General features: G+C 39.8%; 1 protein-coding gene across 17 annotated transcripts in view; it reads right to left on the reverse strand.

Annotated features, from left to right (window-relative positions):
- The window catches only part of eya1 (EYA transcriptional coactivator and phosphatase 1), a 69150-nt gene extending 63026 nt beyond the window's left edge, over positions 1-6124 (reverse strand). For 5 of the 17 annotated variants that reach the window (XM_050057069.1, XM_050057082.1, XM_050057078.1 and 2 more), the window contains exons 1-2: positions 5850-6123; positions 1320-1380 (exon numbers count right to left, since the gene is read on the reverse strand). The gene's annotated coding sequence lies outside the window, so the exon portion shown is untranslated. Of the gene's footprint in view, positions 1-1319; positions 1381-5849 lie in introns of all 17 variants that reach the window. The other 12 variants (XM_050057077.1, XM_050057081.1, XM_050057073.1 and 9 more) reach the window with 4 other exon arrangements.
- Between the last annotated feature and the right edge of the window lie 439 nt (positions 6125-6563).

Consider the following 6563-nt stretch of genomic DNA (forward strand, 5'->3'; position numbering starts at 1 on the left):
TTGCAATACTACAACAATGAGTGTCCCCAGTTTCCAAACACTTACTGAGTTGATGTAACACAGTCGAAAACACACAGATGTCCCAAATTTTGGACCGAATCGCAGGCATCAAATTCAGAATGAGTGTATATGTACAAAAAACAATGAAGTGCATCAGTTTGAACATTAAATATGTTGTCTTTGTGTTGTATTTAATTGAATGTATGTCAAAAAGTGTTTGCAAATCACTGCATTTTGTTTTTATTTACATCTTAAACAGCATCCCAGCATTTTTTGAATCACTGTTACATTCATGGATGATAAAAAAACCCCTACTGCATGAAGGCCGCTGCTGTGCGTCCTGCTATGGTAAAGAGAAGTAGCCACATACCCCGCTCCATTTGCTCCATGTGTTAAGGTGTCTATCATGTGTGAAACAAGCTATTTTTCTTCAGCCGTGCCTTTTTGACTCTGATGACATAATGCTGGAGAGAGTGGGCGCTGGGGGGAACTTTCCCCACTCTCACGTTTATACACCTATTTAAGAACAGCAGCCTTTCACACCGAGTTCAGCAGGAAGACGTAGTAAAACGAAATGGGCAAGACCTACAGTATTTCATAATTAATAGGTAGCAGCGAGAGGAGAGCGCTCCACGCTGACGTAAAAAGATCAACAACGTATAAAAGTGATCATTCATTCCCCAGAAAATTACATATGAAGAACGCAGCGCCATATGTTATTCCTTTCACAGGAACAAAACCATAACAAATTTGAAATACGCGTCAAGCTTTTTATAATCTTTGATTGCTTTGCTTTATTTGGAAGTCCTACAGAGCTGCTACTCTGCCTGCCTATACGATCTAATTTGTTACTGAGGTGGTCCCAAGCTCATACCAGGTCACCACCTGCAAGCAGTACTGTAAATTACTTGGTGGGCCTAATTGCCCATGTCCGCTGTATTACTATAAACCACTAGTGCTGTGCTAACTCTATTGTCAGGTACTTAATCAAGGCCACCAGATTTATTTCCCTGCGCTAACTCTGGGGACAACCACAAGCAGAGGCCTGAGTAATTGGATCTTTTTTTGCATCTAAAATTAACCACCTATTCTTAGTGAGAGCTGGGGTTTGGAAATGATAACAATAATGATATCAACCAATACCATATGAGGCCTTGCCTTTCATACTGGGAGTTGCATAATGCATAATAGACCCAGATGTTGCTCGGACTGACCCTACCTGGGGGGGTATGGTGCCATTATGCCAATCAAACACTGTAACACTTGATCAGTCACAGGCCTAAAGCAGACTGGAGAAACTCAATTATTCAGTCTCTTACCTCACACGTACACAGCGGTAGCAACAGGCGTTAAGGTCAGCCCAATCCCTCCTGCATGGACCTGACATGGGAAATGACAATGGAGGGAAATTAATAACCACAGTTGAGCTATTTTGAGAGGAAAAGCACAGCAATTTTCACAGTTTCTGCATTTTCACACTTGAAAAACTACTTTAGAAGGAAGACAGAGAGACTGATTGATAAATGAATTATGGAAAAATACAGATTTTTGGGCAGGATCTAAGAAAATATAAACATAAAACACCTTTTACAGGTTATTATAGATAGACTTCGTCCAGGAACAATATTGATATTAAATTTAACATGCAAAAAAAATATTTTAATATGTCTTCCATCCAATTTCTGTCATTAAGTGACTGTATATAGTAGATTGTAATATAACTCCTTCTTGTCGATGCGGTGGGTGAAGCGGAGACGTGAGAGAAGAGTGAGCACTGAGCATGCAGAGGGAATGTGGTCTGTGTAAGGATGTCAGAAGCATAATGGCCAGCTGAGTCATAGGTTATAAAAAGCTGTCATTAGGGATTTCTGTCCTCAGCAGCTCATCACACAGGACCTGTGAATTATTTATTACGCTGGAAACTCAAGTGCCCCGTTACTCAAGACCGCCTGGTTTCCTGCACTTCCCTTTCCTCGGGGCTTGTTTAATAAAAGCATAGCATTTAGTTGTTGTAATTAAAGTCTTTAACAGAATCCAATATATAAATAGGAGTTCATTTTATTAATGTGCAGGGATTTTTTTTTTCATAATGGATATAACAAATTATACACCAACAGTGTGTGCGCCTAATGAGGGCTTTTATACAATGAAAGTGTACAATCAGAGTGTTTGTATTATTAGGATGGGCCTTGTATTTGCTTTGCCCGCAGTCCAAATGACCACATCATTAGCACTCAGAGTGCATTAATAAAGGGCATTTTTATTATGAGGCTGATCTTTTTAAAGAGCCAATCTTAAAAGCAGCAATTTGGAAACTCTTAAGAGTACACTCTAACGTGCATGATGTCGTCACATATGCTTATATGTCTTTAAAAGAACTAAAGATGCCCCGAATCAGTTTCACCTCATTTTTTCAGCTCAGTTTTGGATAGCAAAGTCGATGCAAATCAGCTCAGGCATTTTTCCTCACTTTGTTTTGTTCTCAGTATATGAAAATGGTTAAAAATCCCATGGGTCAGTGAAAATGATCCCTCCACTCCAGTCGCCTGCTCTAAGTCAGCCAAAACATTCCAGACATCAAAAGGCGGCTTTGCCTACCAGGGCCATTTCAGTGTCCCAACCTCCATGGCCCAGGAGGACTTGGTTATTTGGATAAATTAATTTCTGGAGTCTGCCTGAGTTGCAAAAACAACCTCCTGCCTGACAGCAAATTAGTCTTAACTGAAAAACCTTAGAAAATGCATAAGGTTAAATAAAACAGCCCATTGTGTTTCACTTAAAATTGATTTGCTGTTTACTGACTGCGCTGCTGTGTTTATCATCTCTATATTTTTTGGAAATTTCAACAAGAAAATAAAAAATACTGAATACATCTGTAAAGCTTTACGCTGGCAGGTGAGGAGTTTCAATAGTCAACATCAGCACACAGGTTGTAAAACACACATGTACACAGCTGACAGGCTGTATACCATAAAACAGGCTGATGTAAAAGTTTAACAACTGTCAGTGGTATTGAAAAAAAATGATATAAAATCGAAATCTCATGAAGACTCAAACAATCATAAAAGAGAAAAAAAAATAAACCTGAGAGCACAGACTGTGAAAATGGGGGAGGAAAATGGTTACGGAGGGAAAATTATGCAAACAGATGAAGACAATCCAGAATTAATGGTCCGCAACATTTTCAGGCACTCAAAGAGCTGTCCAAGGACACCATAGGGGAGACTGCATGGCCCCAGTAATTGGAGGAGCATGTAACTTCAAAAGTGAGGAGAACAGACTGGAGAACTTTCCTCTGAAGTCAAAGTCTTAAAGAAAACGTGAAGCACATGTACAGTACAGTAGGGAATCTGGTACATGTGTGAATAAAACTTGTTCTGCTCATTGCCGCAGACATGATACATTGCAGTGTTCCTGCTGCGCTACCGCTCTTTTTTAAACGGACTGAAGTCTAATCATTAGGTCACAGCTGCTCCAGCTCAGGTCAGTGGCTGAAAATACAGAATGCGGGGGAAAGAAACTGGGTCGAAACAAAACAAGATATTCCACAGTGTCAATAAAGACGTCCATAAAACATATCAGTCAGAGGATGTGAGATCACCCAGAGAAAAAGAAAAAGCTTTAAAATGTAATGACCGTAAGTCACAATAGATGTGTCATTTATGGTGTTGTGCATTTTGACTATGTTCATAAAAAGGATGATATTTCAGCAAGGCAACCCAAAGACAGGAAAGTCAAATGGTGGCCTTGTCAGACGATGATCTAATCACAATATGAAAGGAGTGTTGCAGTGTTGTTAGTATGGCTGAAACGATCAGTCTATAGACAGAAGAACCAAGGGACTATTGATGACCGATTATCTAGTTCCAGCCTTTCAAATATGAGGATTTGCTGCTTTTCTTTTTCTAATGTGATCATAAACTGAATATCCTTAAGCGTTGGTCAGTTAAAACAAACAATGGGAAGATGCCACCTTGGATTTTAGTGAACTGACGGGTATTTTTCATTATTTCCTGACATTTTATAAAACTATTAACCAAAAACTAATCTGCAAACTGACCGACTTTGACAGTAATTGTTACTTGCAGCCTATTTTCTGAGGGAAAGATGGGTACTAAAGATACTAAAGGCTAAAGCATATAAACTACAGGGGCACAAAGAGAGTGCAGATCTCCGCCAAGGCCAAATGTCATACCTTGCATTGTTAAAGAAAGTGAAAAATAATTTGTGCATAAGTTGCGTGATTCAGATCCGCTCCAAAATTTAATGAGCTCTTCCTCAACCCATGCAACACCCTTCCACCAAGTTTCAAGAAAATCTGGCCAGTAGTTTTTCTGTAATCCTGCTGACAAACACACAAACAGCACTAAAACCATGACCTCCTTGGCAGAAGTAACAATACACAATATCACGAGAAGCAGTCTGATTACCGATATTAAAAGTCTGCAAACCTCACACATTAGAAATATTTGAGATTAAACTAAAAAGATGTGGACCAGATGAGACAGACAGACAAAGCAAACATCATCTGCTCCACTTTTCTACCCTTGTGATTACAGCACCACATGGTTCGTGCAGCCAATGCATGACCTCTGGTCACAAGCGAGCCAATCCTCAGCAGTGACCTCATCATAACATTTAACCAGGTGCATAAATATATGAAAGCTTCCTGAATTGACATTTAGACTCTAACAGACTACTGATATTTGACAACTTGGTCCTAAGACAAAGAAAAACATCCAATCAGGGAACCACCATCTTTACACAGCCGATGCTTACACAGTGCTGCAGCACTGTAGTCGAAGGCCTGCGTCTGCAACCTACACTGTAATCATGATGGCATAACTTTGACATAACCTACACTTCTGTCTCGATGATGTGCTTCGGCCATATATCACGAAAATGAGTCCAAGTCAGAGGAAAATGAAGACAAACTGTATCATATTGGAATGGGAAAAGCAGAGGGGAACACAATCTTTCCAAGGTCCTTCGGTCTGAGGGAAGAACACCATGCATGCTTGAGTCAATCCAACATACACTAACTGAGGAGAAAATGTCCATTTTTAACCTGCTATCCATCACTGTCAAGTGTGGTGCACGGTAAAAAAGGAAATAATTAGACAGAAAAATGACTGCCGCCTGGGGCAGAATGAATGAGAGTAAAACCTAGGTACAACTGCTGTTAACTTAAGGCAAATGATATTTTGATAAATGTCCTGTGTGCAACCTGAACTACCTGCATCGGCCTATTTCTGGGAGTGAACGCATGTTAGTCTTACATTATGTGCTGTATTGGGGGAAAATGACAGACGACATGTGTTACAAAATGCTGCACAATGCAAGAAGAGGCTTCAGGAAATTAAATAACGCAGTGTAGCTATAACTTTGAAACTGTGTTGATTCCTTTTTAAGCTAGTGTAAATTAGTGTAAGGTGATGTAGCTGCAGGATGCACCAAAGTAAAGTACCATAATGCTTTGCAGGACAGGTAAACACTTCAAATAAACCAAAATTAGGCTTTATAAGCTTAATAAAAATGATATACATTGAAAAATAATTAATTAAAAATAAATACATTGAGCTACAAATAAGGTGTTTGTCCTGTGAAGGCTCTACTTATCACTGCTTGAGCCACAGCTAATACTACAGCTATGATTCATGGTGCTAGCTGTCTCCCTCCTCACAGTCACTGCTGCTGTCCCCGCCCATATTGGAAGTGTCTCAATACCACGCTGTCAATTCACCACACAAGGCAACAAATTGGCAACAACAATTGACAAGAAACGGGAAACAGAAAAGCAACAAAAAAAGCAGACAAACTCCAAATACAGTCGTGTCAGTGCTACCTACCTCACTGTATCACCGCTGTCACCACCACATTCAACAAGTCTCTCCGTCCATAACCATGAATTTTACTGTCTTCAGCCACTGCTTCTTTCTCTGCTACGTGGAAAATGTGTCCGTGACAAGCTCACACGGGAGGAAGGAGGAGAAAAACCACGCATTAATAGCTTTTAAATGTACAAAATGAGAGCTAAAAAGTTTTTAAGGGCAGCGGAGTCGGAAGGTTACAGTGAATTGACAAGACAGATCCGCATGCGTCTGTGCGCGCGCTGCCCACTGGTATCAGATGTAGCAGGCACGAGGAAAACTTTACCCGCACACACACAGACTGTGTTACAGGTCACTGTGTCGCCAGCAGGTTGGATTTACCTGTCAATAACACAGTTTATAGTTGGATAATATTTCAAAACTCAACTGTTTAAGTTAGCTGGATAAAATTGCCACTTGTTTCAGTAGGTTTTAAAATATAATACAGCTTTTAAATGCATTAATTAGTCACTAAAACCCCACTTATAAGTCTGTGACGATGCCTGGATATTAAAGCTGCCTTTGTAATGGTAAACCATACTTTACAATTAACTTCATCTCTTCCTTTCTTTCGATATGAACCAGAGCGCCACCTATAGGTCCCCCATACAACCATTAATATTGTTAAATGGTGATCAATATCTGCTGAGAATATTATTGATGGCTTGTAAGAAATCCTTAACTCTTTGAAAC

The sequence above is a fragment of the Epinephelus moara genome, chromosome 11, assembly GCF_006386435.1.
Source record: "Epinephelus moara isolate mb chromosome 11, YSFRI_EMoa_1.0, whole genome shotgun sequence".
NCBI classification, from domain to species: domain Eukaryota; kingdom Metazoa; phylum Chordata; class Actinopteri; order Perciformes; family Serranidae; genus Epinephelus; species Epinephelus moara.